We start from the raw sequence: 23,418 nt of genomic DNA, 5'->3' as shown, positions 1-23,418 counted from the left end.
GTTCATACTGGATATTCAGAAATTGTTAAATAAAAGAAGGACTGATTTATTGACCATGCAATTTAAGGAAGTCTCATATGTATAATGTCATAGTTTTTACTGAAAGTATCAAATTGCATAAAAATAATGATGAATTAGTTATATATAAAATCAAGATACATGCATGTGTACACACATATTCCTTTAGGCTTCCAAATATTAGATGACTTGCTTGTCTCATCAATGGGCTGCTGCATAAGAAAAATACCCTCATGCAAGAGCTCTGGCAAGTGTTCCACATGATTACACTTTCACTACTTCATTGATACAATGGGAATATGTATTAAATAAATACTATAAAAATCAATTTGGAAAGAAGACATTTTGTGTACAGATTCTAAAATACCAGAAATCAAAGTAGGAGCAAAAAGGAAGCTCTTGAAATGGGCATGGCTCTTCCAGCTAAAGTGAAGTGAGTTTCTGTTGTACTTTTAAAAGTGAAAAATAAAATTACTCTTACTAATGATGGGTAAAGAGAGAGCTCACATGGGGGGGGGTATCTTTTATAGCTTTTAGGGCAACAAGCTAATTCCAGAAACCCCTCTGACTTGTAGTTGATAAGATGATCTAAGAGGAAAATTCATGTAAATAAAGTGAAAATTAATGGAAGTAATAAAATTATTCAGCAAGATAGTAAGTTCCCCAAGCTCAATGGATTTTTTATAAAGCAGAAACACCAATTAGAAGATATAATGGCAAAAATAATATAATTTGTAATACCAACAATAACAAAAACAAATTATTGAGAATACATTGAAAAAGGAATGCATGATGACTATCTAAAGAAAATTCCAAGCTTATTGAATGTGCAATGCTAAAAATAACTCAATAATTAGAGAAATATATCACCTTCAGATTTAAATACTCAGTTGATTTAGAAAGTCATTTTCTTCTCAAATTAATCTATAAATTTAAAGCAATTCCAATCAAAATCTCAACACTATAGGCTCCAGAAAAATACATCTGAATAAATATTAATTAGCTTGAATAAATGGCATTGAAATCTTTTTGGAAAGGATAGACTATTCAAGAAATAGTGTTGTGACAATCAGTTAATCATTCAAAATGAAATAAAATTAGATCATCTAGAGTGCTCTATGCTATCAGATTTTATATGGATTAAAAATCAAAATATTAGGACTGGAGAGCCTGGGTTCAAATTTTCAACAGCACTGACTGAATCCCATTGCAGTTCTATGGGCACTCCACTGTTGCAGCTGAGAAGTTCTTGATAAGAAGTACATGCTAGACTCCTAGATTTCAGAAGAGAGGTGAAAGCATATTGAAACTTTTATTGGACTAGCAGATTAAACCACAGGTAGGGACAATGTCACAAGCTAAAGCTCCTTATTTTGATGATGCTCCCATGGACTTCATCAGTTTTACATCTTTGAATGATGAGGAAGATCCCCCAAAGATAGATTCTTGTTTTGAAGAGGAGGCCTAGTTGGAGAATAAGTTTCCCAGGGAAAATAGGGCAGGGCCTTTTCAGGACAAATCTCCTTTGAGAAAGGCAAATCCTCAGAAAGCTATTGTCACACATTTGAGACCAATTGACAACACTTATTACAAAGAGTCTGAAAAAGGAAATCTGGTACAACAGTCAATTCCTCCAAATGCTTGTCCTTCCCTCGAGGTCAAGAGAACCATCTCAAGAAATACTCCAACCCAGCCTCAGAGACGATATGTTAGACTCTGTGCTGAGAAGGATTTGGCACACAAAGGAAAACACCGTGTAAAAATGAAAGCTATGCCTATACCATGTGAAAATGTGTTATTCCAATAATCATCAGTGAAATTCCACCTCCAGAAGAATGAAAGTCTCTAAATATAAAAAGAAGCCAGAAGAGGAAGATAGTTGTGCTCATCAAAATACTTGTGGAAAGAATGAGTCTTCCCCAGAGAGAGCCAGACAGACATACTGTGCCTTGTATGTCACCTGTAAGGCAAACAATTCTAAAAAGGACTGAGGAGCAAGAGCATGGGAATATAGAAGGTAATGGAGATGCAGAAAAAATAATGAAGAATTCAAGAAACTTGCTTTTGCAAAAGCAGGGCAGCCTGTGAAAAAATCAGTGAGCCAGGTAACCAAACAGCTGACTTCCACTTACGCACAGAGAGTGAATCAAAGAACATCCTAAGAACAAGGCGGTGTATTGGGAAGTGAACTTTTTTTTAAAATCTCTCTCTCCGTCTTCCTTCCTCTCTGATATAATATATATAATTTCAGAAAGTGAACTTTCCATCAGAATTGTAAGAGCGCCCTCTATTTCCTGCCCAAGTGACCAAAGGATGCACCATTATAGTGTTTCAACCTGTCCCAAGGAAAGAAAATTACTCTTGATGAAACAGTTCATTCCTATGTGCCTTTTACACAGCAGGTCAAATCCTTCTATAAATGAACCTCTAATATATGTCATTTGAGGAGCAAGAAGGAGGATCTTACTTTGCTACCCCCCAAATCTGCTGTGGCCAAGACTTCCAGAGACCCACAGACTCCTGTGTTGCAAACCAAACAGCTTGCAAGGAGACCACTGGCTCCTGTGACCTGCAAAAGTGCAGCAGATCAGGAGGCCGAGGCCCTTGAGAAACTGCAACAATATAAATTCAAAACATGGGAACTTGATCTCGGAATTCTTGAAGGTGGGCTTATCTTGTCCAAGAAACCACCTGTGAAGCCACACCCTCAGCCCATTGACTTTGATTTGGAAATTAAGAAAAGAATCCAGGATTTTAAGTCAAAGAAGAAGTCAGAAGAACACTTTGAATTTCATTCCAAACCTTGCCTGACTAAGATCTTCGAAGATCCTGTGGATGTTCCTGAAAACAATGTATTTCCAATCACTGCCCCCAAGTCTGCCTTTCCATTAAAGAACAGAATCTGAATGTCCACCAACATGAGGAAGAGGAGCTGGTAGTGATAAGAGCTCAACCCGTATCACATTTTGGGGAGCCTTTTAAGCCCAATATCCCAGAGGCAAAAGCTGTGGAAATATGCCCTTTCTCTTTTGAGTCTCCAGACAAAGAACGTCAGTTATGGAAGGAGAAGAAAATTAAAGAACTGCAGAAAGGGAAGGTGCCCGAGTTCAAGGCACTTCCTTAGCCTCATTTAAACACCGTTAACCGGCCAGAGAAGGGCGTGAAGAGGGAAACCCCGATTGAGCTTTTCTGCTAGGAGACAGACCAAAGAGGTGCTGTGAAGGCACAGACTGGGAAGCTCCAGATGGAGGAAGAACTGGAGAGCAGGAAGAAGCAACTTGCTTCAAGACTTGTTCACGCAACATCATCTTCCAGGAGCAGCCCTTTGCTCCCAAGAAAGAGAAAAAGTCCATTGCTGAGGAACTTTTTGGTTCTCTAGTTCTGGAACCTTTTTAGCTGGTCATTGAGAAGAGAGCCAAGGAGCTGCAAGAGCAGGAGGAGAAAATGTCTGTGGTAGAAGACCAGAGAGGCCAGCAGTTGGAGGAGGCCAGGCAGCAGGAGGAAGAGCAGCAGAAGAAGGAGCTAGACAGGCTATGGAAAGAACTGAAGCACAAGGCAAACCCAATATGGAAATACCTGGATGTGGAGATAAAGTCACATGACCTGCCTCTGACTGTGCCTGTATCTCCCAAGTTCTCCACTCCGTTCCACTGCTAACCTCAGCTGTGAGCTGCAGACACCACCTGAGAACAGAGCTTCTTTTTCCATCAAACCAGGAGCCTTCTTTCTTTATCATGGGGGCATGGAGAGAACCCATTTCATCGGACTTCTACCTACCCATGTCCAACACAGCATACCTAACAAGTGTGGACTCCAATGTTGTTGAGAATTATCCTGCATTATTGAAACCAATAATGAGACAACTCGCATATGTCTCCATCTGACTCCATGTCCTTATTTCCTTCAAACCATCAGTTGACCTTTAAAATAGATTTAACTCTGACTAGAATTTAAAGTCTTTATATCCTACAGTGTAATTTCTATTGCCTCTCCCCTTACCCCCGCCTTTTTTTCTATTTTAAATAAGAAAATAAGGATAAATATTGAGATAGGATTTAAGTCATGGCTTCAATGAGGAATGATCAGTATATCAAATTCTTTCCTCTTTGCACAAAATGAATTTAGAGTTAAGGAGCCATTTGCTACAAGGGGAAAGGCCTCATTAACTACACAATGAAGAAGATGAACATGTGGACTGCTGGGAAGCCTCACAGTAGCCATGGGCAAGCTTTCGGCAGAGCTGCTGCTGTTAGGAAACATTCTTCCCTTGTTGGTGCTGATAATAACAGGGAATGCGGTGCAGCACACGATTTAAGTCCTCCAGTAACCTGGACTGGAATAAATAAATTTGTCTTTTCTTCCCTGTTTTTGTTTTTTGATGTTTTAAAATTTGCCAACAAATATCAAAATATTAGATAAAAATAGAGAAGAATATTTTATAATCATGTAAATGAAGTTGAAAAGTAGGGGAAGACTTCCTAAATAAAATGGAAACCAACAATCATAAAGCTAAGAAAAATCTGATAGATTTAACTAAATAAGAATGAATTATTTTCTTTTACGAAAGATAAGAAAAATAAAAGTCATAGCATTTACTATCTCTTATGTATCAGGCATTGTAATAAAGACTAAGAATAATGTTTTTAATCCTCCCAACAACCCATCAATGGGTATACTTCTCATTTCACTGATGAGGGGACTAGACTCAGGAGGTTTAAGGAACATACCCAGATACTCTGCAAGTACTTAACTGACCCAAGGTATCAACAGGTCTGTGTGCTTAGTGTCTTCCATTGTGCTCTGCCATAGACACATAGTCAACGGTGATGAGATGGATAAGTCAACAAAGAAACAACTGGTCAAATTTATCTAACCTGATATATGAGATTATTTTATTTTTCTTTTGGATTGCTTACTTGATGAAAGATGATAAATTGAGATGGGGAACAGATAATAGTCAAGTAGTATTTTAAAAAGCAGGTTATATATCCAACACCTTCTGCTTCTTCTATTCTTTTGCAAAATGTAGCACCACACTGTCCAACATGTGACTACTTAATTTTACATTTAAATTATTTAAAATAAAATAAAGTTAATAATTAAGTTCCTAGTTGCATTGGCCATATTTCAAGTGCTTAATAGATATATGTGGCTATCAGCTATCAAATTGGGCAGTGCCAAAAATTTCCATCACAGAAATCTCTATTGAACAATGTTGATTTAATACATCTGACATAGAAGTCATATTTTGGAGTTACTCGATAGTTTAATTTTTCTCAGTGAATATTTAAATACATTATATGCCAAGAAATCAGCTAGACTTTAATTTATAAAAATAGGTAAGACATAATCTCTTTCCTTAAGTTTCTTAAAATATAGTGGGAGACAAATGCAATGGAATCACCATTCTTGGGGATAATAATAATAGGTCCAAAAGGAAATACTATACATTTTATGGTCTCATTCCCTGTACAGATGTATAATCGTTGCCTATTCCAACTTGATCTGGGGTGCTCTGAATTATCTGTTGCCCTAACATTCAATGAGTTTAATCCTTATTTTGACCTTAAAGTTTTGCAAATCCTAGTGTTGATTTCACAGTCACCTACACAGGCTCAGAAATGCTGCCTTGCCATTTTAGTCACAATTTCTACTAATTCTTTTTAGATAATAACGTTGTCAAGAGTGATCTATTTACATCTTTGTCTTTGTTACCTAGTGAAAAATAGAAAATCTTGACCGAGAATTCCCCTCATTTCATTTTGTACAAAATAACCACTGATAAAACTATCAGCAAAACTGTCTGATTCTTTATTGCTTTATGCATTTGAAGTTTCTCACTTTTGAGCAGCTGCTGGAAAACTCTGTTGTTCTCTTGCCATGTGAGAGAAAACCATCAGTTTTTACCAACAAGCTAAAAGTGCTTTTGAAAACATCTTGCTGCCATAAAAAGCTATCAAATATGCCTCTTATGTGGGCTCTCTCTTTTCTTCCAATTAATGAGAATAATTTTGTTTTTCACTTTAAAAAATACAACAAAAAGTCACTTCACCTTTGCTGGAAGAGCCATGTCCATTTAATTAGAGCTTCCTTTTTGCACCTACTTTGATTTTAGGTATTTTAGAATCCATGCATAAAATGTCTCCTTTCCAAATTTATGTTTCCTAGTATTTATCTAGCACATTTTTCTAATTGACAACGAGAGCATTTTATGAAGCAACATTATTTCCCGAAGACAGCCTAAAATCAGCATTATCAAATAAGGGGTAAGTCAGAATCGTACCCAAGGACAGAAACGAAGAACTGATTAAATGTATATAAAGCATTCATCTTCCTCTGAGGAAAGATTTTCACTGAATGTTTTCCAGTTTTTACCTGAATCATTCTGTTTGTAGGACATTTATTACAGCTGTTGCCAAGTGCTATCAACCAAAGAGCCAGTATCATGTTGATTGCTGCTTCCTGCTGGTTGCTGGACACTCCTCATGCTTTCTAATCCATGCAAAATCAAGCTTGGCTGGTTTCTCACATTCTCTTTTCCTCACTGGCTAGATAAACATTTCTCTCTTGTTTCCAGGCCTGGATGATTTATTTTAATGCCAAACAAATGGCTGAACATTAAAATTCAGTATGCCACATCGCCCAGTGTAATTTTTAATAAACTGACTATAGTCAGTTTGCTTTTTAGGTAGTTTTTCTTCATATAAATAGAAGCAATACATCAATTGAAATGAATGGAACCAAACAATCCCACTGGATTAGCTTACAAATTATTTGAGGTACTCAATCTCTTTTCCTCCAGTGTCCTAAGTCTTGCACTGTGCTTTGCTAGGCCAGCCTGACACATACTACTGAGTAACAGCTTGTCATTGTCACTTGCAATTTAACTCTTAACCCTCCACCTTTCCACAAAGGATTCCTACTCCTAATCTAGGACCACCTGGCTACCTTTCCCCCCCTCTCTCCTTCATTCTTCTTACTTTAAGAATCATACAGGAAGGGTCCTTTTTGTTTTAGGTAATTAATTAGGGCCTCAATCAAGAGGACTCAATGCTGAGACATTCTTCTTTATTCCTCCAACCCCTATCACATTGCCTACATTAAAATGTACTTCCTCTGTGCCTTCTGTTCTGGTCTCTGACAGTCAATAGTATCATTTTTCACATATATGGTTAGGAAGAACCCCATCCTTATGTTTTTATTTGGAGACATCTCACATTTATGGCTTCTCTCTTCACCAATCAATTCTTCCTTTATATAAGGTGGTCCTCTTATCTCCTTGAGCAGACCTTGTGGGTTGAGGGATTAAGTCCTCTGTAGCTTGCCAGGTACTAGTAAGTATCTGCTTTGTAGACTATTCCTTTTATTATCTTACGTTAGTGGAAGAGACATATGAGATATTACATGTCACCAAACATCTAAATCTGGGCATGTGCCTTGGGAATCAAACCAGTGACCTCCTGGTTCATGGGTCTATGCTCAACCACTGAGCAACACCAGCCGAGCAACCCCTCGTTATTTTTTACACAGATGCAGAAGCAATTCAGTGGAGGAAAGGTAACGTTTTCAACAAATGGAGCTGGAGTAATTGGGCATCCCATCCATAGGCAGAAAACTAACCAACCAAACAAACAAAAAAAATTGACCTGAACCTCGCGCCTTGTATGAAAATTAATTTGAAATGTATTACAAGTTTAAATGTAAAATACAAGGCTACACTTTTTAAAAATAGGGTAATATCTTTAAGATCTAGACTTAACATAACAATCATGACCCATCAAAGGAAAAATGGATAACTTGGACTTCATTAAAACTAAAAAACTTTGGTAAAAAGACAAGCTACAGAGTGGGAGAAAACATTTACACATACCAACACATAACCAACAAAGGACTAGTCTATGGCATACTATGTAACTCAAGAAGATCAGCAGTAGAGAAATACACAACTCAATTAGAAAATAACAAGAACATAAACAGACACTCCACTTGAGAGAATATACTTATGGCAAATAATCATATGAAAACATGTCAATCTTATTAACAATTAGAGAAAGGAAAGTTAAAAACACAATAAAATATCACTATACAGCTATCAAAATACTGAAATAAACAATACTGACAAAACCAAATGCTCCTGAGGGTTTAGAGGAACTGGATCACTCATTCATTGTCCATGAGAATGTTCAATGGTAAAGCCACTCGGTAAAACAGTTTGGCACTTTCTTACAACATAAACATGTTCCTGCCATCTAATAAAGCGATTGTATTCCTGGGAATTTATCACAGAGAAATGAAAACTTATGTTCACACAAAACCTGTACATGAATTTTTATAGCAGCTTTATTTATAAAAGCCAAATCCTAGAAATAACACAGATGTCCTTCAGTAGATGAATGATTGAACAAATTCTGATACATCCGTGCCATGGAATACTAGTCAACAATAAAAGCAACTACCCATGCATGCAAAAACCTGGATAAATGTCCAGGGAATTATGCTGAGTGAGGAAAAGAAGGATAAATACTGTATTATTGTGCTCTATTTATATATAACAGTTTTGAGATGACAAAATTATAGAACTAGAGAACAGATTAGGGGTTGCCAGAGATTAAGGAGGACATTGGGATAGGAGGAAAGTAGCAGTGATCACAAAGGCAACCTAAGAGATCCTGTGATAGAAATGTTTTCTATCTTAATTCTATCCATGATAATATCCTGATTGCTTTATTGTATTTTTGCAAGATGTTACCACTGGGGGAAATTAGGTAAAGGGTGCATGGGATCTCTTTGTATTATTTCTTATAACTTCATTTCTTATAATTATTTCAGAATAATAAAGCATAATTTTAAAATATGACAGAGAAAAATATCAGAGTCTGGAACATCTAAATCAGTTTAATAATTGGAACACCTTATACATATTTTTTAACCATTTCAGTTTCAATGAAGCCCAAGCAGTTACTTTCTTTTATTTGCTCATAAGAAGCACAATGATGTGGCCACTCAGAGTACATCTTTTAAGTGAAACTAAAGATTCCTCAACCTAATAAGTTTCAATAGGTAGGTATTAAGTAGAGAGGGTGCCTTGATTAAATTCACTATCTCAAGCCCTACTGATCCTTACCTCCACATACCTGTTCAAGTTTCCTGAATACTCCCCAGTAATGATCCCTGGCTAGACTCTAAAAGCACTCATTGGTGTGCACAACTCAACTAGTATATTAATCATAACAACCAATTTGTATTGACTGTCTCCTATATGTAAGGCATTGAGGTAGAACACAGTACCTTTTGCATTATTATCTTGTCATTTGATTTTATGCCATTTAATTTTCATTAGCACATGCATTTTTTTGTAAACAAATTGATTGTAAGGCCCACATGGTTAAGTTTGTCTTGGAATCTTGTCTCTGTATCCCTCATGACCCTTGAAATGACTCATGTGCAGTAGGCATACAACATACATTTTTGAATTATGTGATTAACTGAAAGATTTCCAACTTAGCTATCTACAGTGCTTTCACAAGAAAAGGCATGACATACATGTGGGCTCTCAAAGGGGTGTGTTGTTTTCAATATTTGAATTATATGGGCAGGGTAATTTCTACTGCCAGGATGCTTCTTCCATTTGTGTCACCCTTCGGTAACTCCCAGGGACATGGCAGCAGAAACACCCACACCAGCTACATGTGTTTGTTGGAAGTCACAGATGTGCCTTAGGGCTCAGTGACACTGGCTTCACTTAAAATCCACAACATCATGCAAGTGTTTTCTTGCTAGTCTTGTGAAATGGAGAGTAACCAGGAGGCTGGAGTTTCAATATGCATTTACTGTTTTGCTGAAACAATTTAACAAGGCAAAATATAGTGGTCAAATTCTGGGCATTTGGGGAAATTTCAAATGAAAGAATGCTTATAGTTTGAGAATTAAAAAGTGCTTTATGGAGTACAATGAGAGAGAAAAATATTTATACAATTAAAACTTGAAAACTAGTAATAGCCCTAGCTATTACTAAGAGAAACCTCTAAGTTTATGGAATTTGTTCCTTTGAAATATTTTAATAACTTGAAAAACTGCCATCCTAGTGTTTTCATGCAAATTGTGTTTTGGTGTCAGACATACCTAGTTCAAGTGCTATCTTTGCTGCCAACTAGAATTATGATCATTAGCAAATTATTTTCTATAAACTTTATTTTTCCTCATCTGTAAAATGGAGTTAATAGTATTATAGAATTCAAAACATTTTAAGAAATAGAAGAAATAATACATGAAGAAGATTGAGCATGGTGACTACCACAAATTAAGCACTCAGTTAATATTATTTATTTGCATTAACAATTTATTGATGAGGAAACAGTACTCATTTGTAAATAATATGTTCAGAAATATTGGCATCTTCTTTGGAAATGTACTGTTTCCTTACAGTAGCAGTGTTTTCACATAATGTTAATGAATGCTTAACATGCTTCAAGATGCCTCCAGCTCAAGTCTGACCTACATATTAAGAAGGCAGCTTCAACAATTTGGCCCTTACAAAGGCTCTGTTCTTCTGGGCTGAGGAAATTGCATAATTACTACTTTATCCATTGCTATAGAATGATTTCAATTATATTAAAGTACTACAATCCTTAATGTCCTTAATTGGCTACTGTTTCTAAATTAATTCTTTCTAGCTCATTGCAAATACCCCAAGTCCCCATAAAAATATAATAAAATAATTTTATAAAATGTGCTTATAATGGGGACACTATTATTAATAATCAGACTTTAGAGTATCTAAGGTCATCTTTAAAGAAATGCTACAAATAACATAATGCTAACATAAGATAATATATAATTTTTAAAAATCATAATTTGGTATATTATACAATTCATGTAATTGTGAAATTTTTATTTTCACAGTTACATGAATTGTATAATGAACTCTACTTTGTCCAATAAGATAAAAAATCAAACTATTATAGTCTTTATTCTTGATATCATATTTTTGAAGGGAAATCGATGGAATACAATCCTCAGAGAAAGACTCAATGGAAGATTTAAAATTTGAAGGAAAGTTCCTATGAGGCCTGGGGGAACTGTTAAGAATGGGCAGGAGAGATTTCCAAAGGGTTGTGAGTGTTGCAGTCAGAAGTGAAAGCAGTGTGGAAGAGAGAAAGAATGTGTGAGACAAAGAGGGCAGAACATGAACCAATATATAAAAGTTACAAGTAGTTGTTCAAAAATGGCATGTACGGTTTGGGAGCAGTTTGTAGTTCCCTGTTCTTGGAAGAATGCCGGCAGGTACCAGATGCTTACTTGTCTCTCATGATAGGTTGTTGCTTCATTAGATGATGGGCTTCTAAGGATACTGCTCATTTTTATCATCTCTGATTCTAGAACATTAGGCAATTGAAGTTCATTTCTTTCTGGGCTTGAGTATCTTCAGGTTTGATTCTTGTATGCACCCTGTCAGGTTCGAACCTGCAACTTTGGCATATTAGGATCATACTCTAACTGAGCTTCCTGGCTAGGGCTCTTATTAGCTTCTTTGTTGGAATGGGCCCTAGCCGGTTTGGCTCAGTGGATAGCATGTCGCCCTGTGGACTGAATGGTCCTGGGTTTGATTCCGGTTGGTTGTGGGCTCAATCCCTGGCTCTGGTCAGGGCACGTGCAGGAGGCAACCAATTAATGTGTCTCTCTTACATTGATGTTTCTCTTTCTTTGTCTCTCTGCCTCTTTTCCAGTCTCTTTAAAAATCAATGGAAAAATATCCCCAGGTGAGGATTAACAACAATAACAAAATTGGGAATGGACCTAATATTTGAGGATTCTTTCCAAATATTACAAATATTCTGCAAATGATCATCTTTAATTTTTTTTTAAATAAAAGTGTAATTTAATCACTGTCAAGGTAATGGTTTGAAATTTAAATGACTCCACAGAACACCCCAAAAATACATAATCTGTTTCAATGAGATATTACCATTAATAGTATTGGTTTCTGAAACTGAAAAACAAGCAACTATTTAAGTTAAATGTGTTGAGCAAGAACACATGTTTCTAGCATGATAGTTTTCTCTTCACCACTGCCTATATGGTTTTATTTGAGATAAACAGAGAGAGAATAGTACTTGAAATAAATGTCCAACACAGATATTTTATATTGCTAATTGAAGCTTCGGCTAGGCTATGGCAGGTAACTACACAATCAGTGTTAGGTAATAATACAAAGTACTAAACAGAGTTCATGTTTCAGGAAGATGGAAATTTCATTAAGACTCTAGTTCCACTATCAATTATTAACTATCTCCACCTTGGTGTTTTTTTCTCCTTACCCATTCAAGACAAAACCTTCTCAGAGGAGGAGCATGTTCTTTGTTATGCATGAGTGTGGATTTTGAAATGAAAAGCACTAAAGCCTTTTTGTATTTGGAAGATTTCTTAGAGATTATATCTGAATAATTATGTCAGAAGGCTCAACTCTGCACACATAGTAATTGTCAGAGAACAAAAGCATGCCAGAATAACTTGAAAATAATTTTGACCTTTAGGTTTTTAATAACAACTGTCTAGTGTTATTTTGCATTCAATGGATTTTTAATATTCACTTATTATTTGGACATCATTGAAATATTAGTTCCCCGAGAAGTCTCATTGCTATGCATAGTAGTACAGAATGCGTTTTCTTGTTCTTGGCACTAGCACATGAGGAATCTCTCATGAAAACTCAGTGAGACCTCAGAAGAACCTGAGAACAAATCCTGCGTCTTAATTTCCCTGTTCTGCCTTGAAAGGCTTCTTTGATGATGTGTTGCCATTAAATATTATATCGAGAGAGAGAGAGAGAGAGAGAGAGAGAGAGAGAGAGAGAGAGAGAGAGAGAGAGAGAAATGATTTTCAGAGGATATTTACAACTAAGAATATTTACTTCGAATTAAAAGGCAGCCTGCTCTCTCTTTGTTGTTGGGCCAGTAACAGAGCATAGTTAAACATAGCTAAGTTTACATTCATCTATACAATTATATAGCAATAACAATATATTTTTATGTTCGTGACACAGGGCTATTTGATTGTTTACTCATATAATTTATTCCTATTTTATTGGGCCTTTAGGGAGAGCCAAACAATTCAGTAAGGAGTAAAGGAAAAAGTAATTGCTTCCACCTTCAAGTTATTCAAGCACTTAAATAAGCTAATGAGTTTGACTCTCGGCATAGTTATAGGATATTTTTTCTCATTGCTCTTATGGATTTTTAGTTTGATTATGAGATCTCAGAATGCAGGAGCATTATCTTATATTTCTTTGAATCTCTAAAGCCTAGCACAATTCCTGGCAAAGTGTAGTAATTTGTGAGGCCTTTAAAGAATTCCACATGGCTAAAACCTGTGAGCATTTTTCCCGATTGTAAACCATATAGTACAGTTGTCTTATATGAAAGAAATCTATTTCATGACTTAGCTTCATTTATACTTTTATACTGGATCTTTATTATAATTTAGAACCAAAGTGTCCAGTTATATTCTGCACAGCTGTGTTTCAATATATAATATTGATACCATATGAAAGAAGCTAATAAGAGCCCTAGCCAGGAAGCTCAGTTAGAGTATGATCCTGATATGCCAAAGTTGCAGGTTCGATCCCGACAGGGCACATACAAGAATCAACCAATGAAGGCATAAATAGGTGGAACATTAAGTTGATGTGTCTCTCTCTCTCTCTTCTTTCTCCTCTCTCTAAAAATCAATAAACAAAAACTTTTTTAAAAGTTAGTATGAATATCTGGCATATGCTACTATCATGAGAGGAACTCATTCTCTCCTCTTCACTTGGTCATTCCTCAGACCTAGGTTCAAATGTCACCTCTTCAGCAAAACTCCTTGACAAGGCTCCATTCTCTCGTCAGGTACTCTCTCCCTAATATTGATACCAAATTCTTTATATCGCTTAGTTTTATATTTTTGGGAAAATTTTATATTTGCAAAAATTGAGCTTGCTATGCTTTCCTTACCCTTTTCTATTTTCTTTTCATAAGTGTGTGTGTGTGCGTGTGTGTGTGTGTGTGTGTTTTGAGACCATTTTTGATGATTTACTAATGACAACTAATTCAAATAGAATTTCTCTTATGTTTTTTCTTCTCAAAGGAACACCTAATTTGGATTAACACTAAGTTATTCTTTTTAATAGAGAGCTGATTAGTTTGCTCTTCCAGAAAAATGTCATTAGCTTTTTTGTCTACTCTGAAAATATTCAAGAGAATCAAATGATTTCTTGTCAGAGAATAGAAATTGAAATGCAAATCTAAACATTTAACCTGTGTAGAGAAGAGCTCTTTGAATAAACTTCATCCAACCCTAATAAAAGTAATTGAGAACAGGTTATATTAGATATTATGATAATATTACAGTAATGAGATGGCTTAAATGTCTCAAAATGGGGTAGAAATGTCAATGCAAAACACATCACACAGTAAACTGAACTGTGTAAATGGTTTTGAGTAACAAGGAAAGATAAAACAGAAGCAACTTTAAATATAATAGCTTCCCAGGATTGTTAAAAATCACCGCCCTTACTGCAGACCCCTTTACAAAGCTGCAATGGTTTTACCTGGCTTTCCTAATTCTGTTTGACCTTATCTACTCATTTCTGCCACTCAGCCTTCTCTTCAAGACCATGTCAATGCTATGGTCTCCTTTCTCTGCAAATTCTCTACATTGATTCCCCTGTGTAAAGTTTCGATTTCTGCACTGGCCAGTGTTGCTCAGTGGTCTCAGGTTTAATTCCCAGGCAAGGGTATGTGCCTATGTTGCAGGTTTCATACCTGGCTTTGGTGGGGACATGTGGGATGAAACCAATTGATGTATCTCTCTTACATCAATGTTTCTTTTTCTCTCTTCCCCCTTTTTTCCTCCCTTCTACTCTCTCTAAAAAAATAAATAAATGGAGCCCTAGCTAGTTTTACTCACTGGATAGAGCATTGGTCTGCAGACTGAGGTTTGTGGGTTCAATCCTGGCAAGGGCATGTACCTTGGTTGCAGGCTTGATCCCAAGCCTGGTTGGGGAGAGTGAGAGAGGCAACTAATAATGTGTGATGTGTCTTTCTCACATAATTGTTTCTCTGTGTCTCTTCCCCTCCCATTCACTCTCTCTAAAAATCAATGGGAAAAAAATATCCTTGGGTGAGGATTAAAAAAAAAATAAAGTCATGATTCCTGTTCAGTTGCTGTTCTTACTCCCTGTTCTTTTTTTAAAAATGTTTTTATTGATTTTTTTTTTAGATGAAAAAAGGGATAGTGAGAAATAGAAGCATTGATGAGAGATAAACATCTATCGGCTGCCTTTTGCATACCCCCTACTGGGGAATGAGCCTGCAGTCCAGGAAAGTGCCCTGACCAGGAATTGAACCAGTGACCTCTTGGTGCATGGGATGATGCTCAATCCACTGAGCCACACTGGCCAGGACTTCCTCTCTGGTCTTCATCTTTTCCTCTTTCCATGTCTTTCATTCCCTCTCCTCCCTCTCCTCTTCCTGCCAACTTTTTCTTTTTCAATCACTTTTTTCTTCTTAACTGTTTTAAATTCAAAACCCCCTTTAAAAAGATTGCGAATGCTATAGACCTTTTCCCCCAGAGGAGTGTTTGTGCAGATAACCTGTTTTACTTGCATTTTAGGGGATTCTTTAACATCCTAAGGCCCAACCATGTGTAAACTCCAGGTGAAAAATACCTGCTTTAGCAATTGCCTTCTAGTTCTCAAATCAGTAGCAATCGTCCCCGTTTACTGGGTAACTTCCACGCACCAGAGATTGTGCTGGATGCCTCCTGTTCGTTGTCTCTAAACATCATACGACCGATTCAGTAGAAGATGAAGTCGAATAATAAATTGAAGAAATTTCCCTGGTTTGTTTATAGTGAAAAATAGAATGTGAATCCAAGTCTAATTCTAAATCCATGCATGTTTTTCCCACAGTTTCCAGCAATAATGTCATCGGGCCTTACACTTCCATGCACCTCATCAGAAGCCCAACCTACTCAGAATTTCTCACATCTTATTGATGATTACCTTCTAAATCTTCCAAATGTTCTGTACATTCCCTAATAAATCCTTTTATTTTTTTTCCCATTTCTAGCTTCTTAAACCATTCACCAGTGCCTTTCAGCATTATCATTGCATCTAAAGGATACTTCCCTCCTTCTTCAAACTCTTTTATGGTTTCCTTCACCTACTTACTCCTAGTAAAACCTCACTATTTCCTGGAGAGTATATATATATATATATATATATATTGAATCTCTATATATTTTGAAATATATATATTTTAAAATACACTCAAAATTCATTATAGGTAAAAATAACACATGAAAAAAACAAATTGTAAAACCTTCTTAAAAAGCTCTAAGAATTTGCAATAAGGAAATATTTATTTACCAAGATCCTAAAAGTATTAATCATAAAGAAAATACTGATCAGTATGATTGCATTATAAGTTAGACCTTCTAGTCCTCAAAAGACAACACAAAGAAATTAAAGAGACAAACTACAAATTGGGAAAATATATTTACAACAAATACCTAACAAAAATTAATTGTAAAATATATACTAGACTCCTACAAATCAGTAGAACTACAATAAATAGCTAATTTTGAAAAATAGGCAAAAATGAGCACATATTTTACAATACAGTATACTTGATATATTGATATATTATATATAACATATGTAAGATATATTAAGATATAATCAACATCATTAGTAATAAATTAGATGCAAATTAAAGCTTGAGTTAACATTTTATATTCATTAAATTGACAAAAATTAAGAAGTCAGACAGTGCAAAGTACTGATGGAATTTGGACCTACAGGAAGCCTTTAGATTCCTAAAGGAAGTGAAAACTCATTCAATAATTCAGAAAAATAATTTTTATTTATTGATTTTAAATAGCAAGATTATTTCCAACAGCAAGAAAACTAGAAAAATAAATGTAAATTAAGTGAATAAATGTTGGATAAATAAATTATAGTACATTCATACAAAGTTATATCATGTAGTAAAAACTAAGCAGGAAAAATAGAAGGGAAGGATGCATTGAAGTGGACAATCAGTATTGGCTTGACTGTCTTATAGTAATGATACTACTAAAAGGCTATCTTCCATTCAGACTGGAAGAGTTATCAGCAAGGCTCTGTTCCAACTACAGAGAAACATGTTAATATTTAGAAAATGTTCTTATGGTTTTAATGTGAGCAATGGAACTTATCAAGTACTCTAGAAGGAAATCTCATTGAAGAGACCTCCAAATCTCTGTTAGACTTAAATAGAAAGCAATTGTACATTAAAATGCATATATGCATAACTCATAGACACAGACAATAAGGTGGTGAAGGCCTGAGGTGGGGAATGGGGGAGGGCTAGAAGAGGTCAATGGGGGAAAAAGAGGGACATATGTAATTCTTTCAAAAATAAAGATTAAAAATATAAATAAATAAAATGGGCCTATTTCATGCTGCTATCCATTTATGAAATAATTACAACTTTCTGGGCATTTAGCATGTAGGATTTAGAAAAACAACCAAGAGAAATTCTAAATGCTCCATTTCCTCTGCTTCCATTGACACAGTTGCATGAAACAATATCTACTCCCCCACACCCCCCCCCCCAAAAAAGGATGAAACAGAAAGAACAAAATTGAACTTTCACTGGCAAGCAAGGCCCTTCCAATGTCTACGTCTATGCTAGGAGACATGCAACTGCCACAGCCAACATTCCCTGGAGCTTTGGGAGTAATTTTAAAAACAAACTAGAACTAAATGTTCCAAGCAGCTGTACCTTGGAGACCTCCAATAGTTGCCCCTGTCATGGGTTTAAAATTTGATATAAAAAAGAAGAGTTCCAAAGTAACTTTACCATAGCCTTTTCCATTTAGCACTGTCACATAAGGCTTCATTTTGTGATAGAATACGTTCTCTCTTGTTTCATGTGTCTGCTATTTCCCTGAGAAAAATTACACATGCTTAGAAAATTTACAAGGGTATCATTTATGAAAAAATAAAAAAAATAAATTAAATGTATGTATAAGTCCTCTCTCTAGGTATGCACACCTAGAAAAAGGATCAGAACAAAATATGCCAAAATAATAATACCTGGAGGTGAAATTGTGTGTAATTATATTTTTCAAATTTCCTAAAGTATAAATAGGACCTTTAAAATCAGAAAACCCCACAAATGTATATTATGAAAAATTATTTTTCAAATGTCAAATAAAATGAGGATAAAAGTTCATATATCTCAAACATTTTTCCCTAAATGAGGCATTTTTATTGTTCTAGCTTTTATTTCTTTTGAGTATACAGTGAGTCAACTTGTTTCTTACAAAATTAAAAAAAAAAAACTCAAATGAGTATATCTGGAGGCTCTGTCTGTGTGGATTTTGCTTTGGAAGCTTGGAGAGTGAGAAACTTACTTAATACTTGATGTTAACAAACTTTGGAGACATATACTTGGGGTCAAGTGGCCTAATTTCCTATTGATCTCTGCCAAGAAACTCAAAGTTTTTGTAGTAGGATATATTTTCCAAACATATTAGGGATATTTAGGGAATGGGAGTAATATTAGGCTTGTGCACAATATTTATCCAAATGTAAAGTGAGAAAAGTCTGGAGCCTTAACATTGAATGAAGATGATAATTTTCAAATGTATTAAAAACATTAGCCACAGTTTGAAGTGCATACCTACAATAGGCACTGGATGCTTTTGAAGAAGATTTGAGTCCAGGAGTTTTATATTCCAATTGGACTTCAGGGAATATAAATATAGGCTGAGGCAAAATTTGAAATAACAGGTCACAGGGAGGAAATTAGAAATAACAGCAGCATATAGTAAAAGTTTTCAGACACAGAGTAGATCTTTTTAGCCAAGTTGATAATATGCCCTTGATATGCTAGTACAAAGAGAAGGGAAGAGATCCATACAATGGGATTGGCCAATAGCAGCTTTCCAGAACAGTAGTCTTGCTTTACAGTCTCAGAGTAGAAAGAATTGTTATCATGTAGTCATATCTTTAGTCATCTCAGAGAGATCAACAAGTTAATATTGCAAAATTTTCAGGTTTGCATGTGTAAGCTAATGTATGTGTATTTAATATATTAGAGTGAACTGGGAGATTATTGAGATATATTGTTTTAATTTAAATTATTTGAATGTTATGCTTTGGGGAAGGGCTATTACCAACGCTTAAAAACTCTAGAGTTAAGAGCATCATTCTATATTACTGCATCCCTGATGCACTAATTACGAAAACACTCAGAGCAGTTATTTAAAATATAGGAGCAATTTAGAGAGTTAAATACAGAAAAACATCATCAAACTATGCATTTTCTTGCTTTTATGTTATGAGTCTCACATTCAATGTTTTCTTTATATCATTATCTTTATTTCTCCTCCATTCAGTAACCCAGGAGTCATATAAAAAATACCCCACGGTGTTGTCTTTTAATTATCTTTCTTTCAGGGTAAAAAACGGTGGAAAGGTTCAGCTTTGTGTTAACTAATGTATTATGCCTTATTTATGTGTGCATCCCCTATTTCTCAATTGTAATGATATTTTGAAATAGCTTTCTAAATTTTCTTTAATTTGCTTTTGAAAATCAATTTTAAAAACTTATTTGAGAATATTTAAAGTATGTGGTATATTTGGAATTTACAGAATTTAAGAATATAGAAAATTGTTTTATTTTCAGATGTAGAAAATATGCCATATTTAAACCTACTGCAGAAATAAAATCAACAAAGAAAATAGCATCTTTCTAGGTAATGAATGGCAAAATGTAGCTAACCAACATGATTGATGCTCATCATGCTATATATAGCACACATGTTCTTTTGTATCTATAAAATTATTTATACATAATATTTAAAAATAATTTCTACAAAAAATATCTGAAAACTTTTACATGTTATCTCTGTGGTGCAGGATCACGGTAACACCCACTTTATTCATTTCTGAGGAGTTTTAATTTTTTAAAATGAACATAAAATATCTATTTTTATTTATTCATTTATTGAAATATATTTTTATTTATTTGAGAAAGGAAGGCATATGGAAAGATAGAAACATCAATGATGAGAGAGAATCATTGATCGGCTGCCTCCTGCATGCCCCACACTGGGAATCCGGCCCACAACCCAGGCATGTGCCCTGACCAGGAATTGAACTTTGACCTCCTGGATCATAGGTCCACGCTCAACCACTGAGTCATGCCAGTGAGGCAAAATATCTATTTTTAAAATGACACAGTGAAGAAAGAAAGATAAATAAAGAGGATGGTAAATGCTCAGCCAGAGTGTTCTAGTGACGGGCCTAAGCAAGGGGGCTTGGATGATGAAGGGAAATTGTAAAGTACTGCATAGGGAATATAGTCAGTAATACTGTGATAAATTTTTCAATATATATTTTATTGATCTCAGAGAGGAAGGAAGAGGAAGAGAGAAATATCAATGCTGAGAAAGAATCATTGATCGGCTGCCTCCTGCACACCCCCTACTGGGGATTGAGCCCACAACCCAGGCATGTGCCCTTGACAGGAATCAAACCTGGGACCCTTCAGTCCGCAGGCTCACGCTCTAGCCACTGAGCCAAACTGGCTAGGGCATACTGATAAGTACTGAAAATATCAGGGGGAACACTTTATAAAGTACATGATTGTCTAACCACTATGCTGTACACTTGAAACCAATACAAAATAATATTGGAAGTAAATTATAATTGAAAAATAAATAAATATAAATAAATTAAAAATTTATGCGTCAAAACAAAAAGCCAAAGAGTGTCAGAGAAGTCTCTAAAAACAAAGGTTTCATAGCACACAAAGAGAAGAGGGTGGAGTGAGTAGTCATGGGAATAAGTACAGTAGCATAAGCATGCCACACACCCAGAGCAGTGCTGGGCGCTCTTTAGAAAAGAGGTTTATGTAGACACTGGGAGGGGCCCCAAGGAAAGTGTCTGGGTGATGGCAGCATTCTATTTCTTGATACACATTTAAATAACATAAAGATACTTCAACTTAAGACTATGATTTTTCTCCTTTAAAAAAGTCCATATTTATGTAATTGGCTTTGGTGCATTTGGAAGAAAATGGATTTGAAAACAAAAGGCATGAGAGATAAAGTTTTGAAAAACTTATCTCTAGCACTTGTCATTTGCTTCCTGTTACTGGAAATTAATTTTTTGTCTGTGTTTTTCTTCCCCAAAACTAGTTTTCCTTTCATAATATTTGGTTGCAATGAATTTATTCCATGATTATTCAGAAAGATAAAGTCATAAAACTGTATTTGTAATCCTGATGAGTCAGATCTTAGAATAGAGTTGGATCTTAGAATACACCAATGCATAGAGATCCCATGAAGCCAGAATGGAATAGTCACACCTCCCCGTCTTTCAATTCAGTGTGTATCCATCACTGAAGCAATGTTGATCAGTGTGCTAATAGGAGCCAGGTCCTGTTCTAAGCAATGGAGTGTCAGGATTGTCAACACTTACATGCAGCATATAGAGCAATAGAAATCTGTTATTCAAGGGCCATTTTTAGAAGCATAAAGCCTTGCTGAAGCTATTACCCACTTCCTATCAACTGTAAGGACTGATTTTTTAAGTAAGTCTAGTTGTTCTGAGAGGGAAAAAAGGGCTATAAAAATTTGGGAAATTTTGTAACAAAATATCTAGGTTTAATGTACCAGGATCATAGTTGAGTCTATCTGTATTTCAGGAAGAATGGCAACAGGTTGATAAAGTGACATATATTTATTTTTTCAAAAAACATAAATATACAAAATTGTAGCATAAAATTTGTTAAAGAATGTTCAACAAAATGTTATCCATTTCTATTTCTGTGTGGTAGAGTTATATATGATTTTACTTTCTTCTGTGTGCTATAATTTACAATTTAAATAAAAAGACATTAATTCCTTTTGTAATCAGAAGAAAACAATAAATTATAAAGTAAAAAATCCTAAAACTAAGTTTAATAATGTGCTAAAGGACCTGCTTATATCTGCAATATTCAATATCACCATGTTTAGACAGGACCGCAGAAAACCATATTTCCTGACTATTCATCCAGGAAAAACCCAGACAATAAATGATTTGTCAATTAATACATTTTAGCTTAAGAAAGGCTTTCATACATAGTGTCTTTCACTACAATTGGCTTACTTAATATATGAAAGTATAGATTTTTTTGCATTTCTCTTCTAAATGGCATGGATAAAAAAATAGATGCAATAGAAAGATGACATTGAAACAGAAATATTGAAGCATGTGGTTAAAACTGTAAGCATTGTTGGTAAGTGAAAATGTAGTGCAGAAGTAGTTTTCCTGCTGAACAAACCGTAACTCTCTATTGCAGGGCACTGAAATGTGAAGGTGTCTATTTACTTACAGAGAGACATTAAATTTTAGTATGTTGAGATTCACATCCCTCTCTGTGAAGCAAATCAAAACATCACATTTCTCACATGTACATCTGCCTTTTGGTATTCAAATGAAGCATACAATTCCTTATTCAGAAAGTACAGATATTTTAAAAAATAATGTAATATCTTTAGATGTCCAAGTCAAAAGGCCTCATTTAGAAAAATTTCTCACTGGGAATTATGGTATTTCAGAGCTGAAAATAGCCTTTGAATTCATCAACTATAATTTCTTCATTGTTGAGATGAAGGCATTGGTGATTGGGAAATTAGGTGGTTTATTCAAACTCATCTAAATGATAAAAGGCAGAGTTCAGTTTTGAACCTTGTTCTTCTATCCTTAGCCTGGTATCTTTCTGTTAATCTTGTCTAAAATGGTCTTACACATTCAACCATTTTGACAACTTATTCTTTGCAAGTATTTTTTCCCTTTGATTTTAATTTTTATTTATGTGTGGAAAGTCACCCTAAATCCAACCTCATGTGACACATTGAGAGCAATTCAAGTAAACTACCCTAGTATGTCAGAATTCACAAATGTTAGAAATAGTGAAAATATTTCTGATAAAAGGCATGGGTCACATGAGAAAAGTGTCTAGTTCCCAGTATAAAAGGACATTTCCTGTGTATCTAAATCATTTAAATACAATATTTCTCTAATTCAATCACAGTACTCTCTGATATCAATAAGCAGTTTTTTAGTACCTGTTGGGTACCTAAGAAATCTTATTGATCTTATCAATAATATCAATATATAATTTCTGGACCATGCCTTAGGGAAGTGAGCATCTTATTTTAGGAGATAAAATATACAATTAGAAAATCAGTATGGCATCAGTTAATATACCACAACAAGCCTACTGAATATATTCTAATGACAGATGTATAGTGGAAAGATGGCTTATTACAGATTGTCAGAAGGAAACGCTGGAATTATTGGGAATGGCTCTGTGA

General features: G+C 35.1%; 1 protein-coding gene and 1 pseudogene across 4 annotated transcripts in view; one reads left to right on the top strand and one right to left on the bottom strand.

Annotated features, from left to right (window-relative positions):
• Positions 1 to 23,418, bottom strand: part of KCNH7 (potassium voltage-gated channel subfamily H member 7) — a 405,370-nt gene that overhangs the window by 234,134 nt on the left and 147,818 nt on the right. The window lies entirely within an intron of this gene.
• LOC308521979 (targeting protein for Xklp2-like) lies at positions 1,367 to 3,675 on the top strand (annotated as a pseudogene). Its single transcript has 2 exons — positions 1,367 to 2,202; positions 2,270 to 3,675. The product of its transcript is annotated as a targeting protein for Xklp2-like (transcript).

Source organism: Myotis nattereri, assembly GCF_964212035.1.
Source record: "Myotis nattereri genome assembly, chromosome: 7".
Taxonomy (NCBI): domain Eukaryota; kingdom Metazoa; phylum Chordata; class Mammalia; order Chiroptera; family Vespertilionidae; genus Myotis; species Myotis nattereri.
Note: the sequence above shows the minus strand (reverse complement) of the source record. Positions and strands in the feature narration are given on the sequence as shown.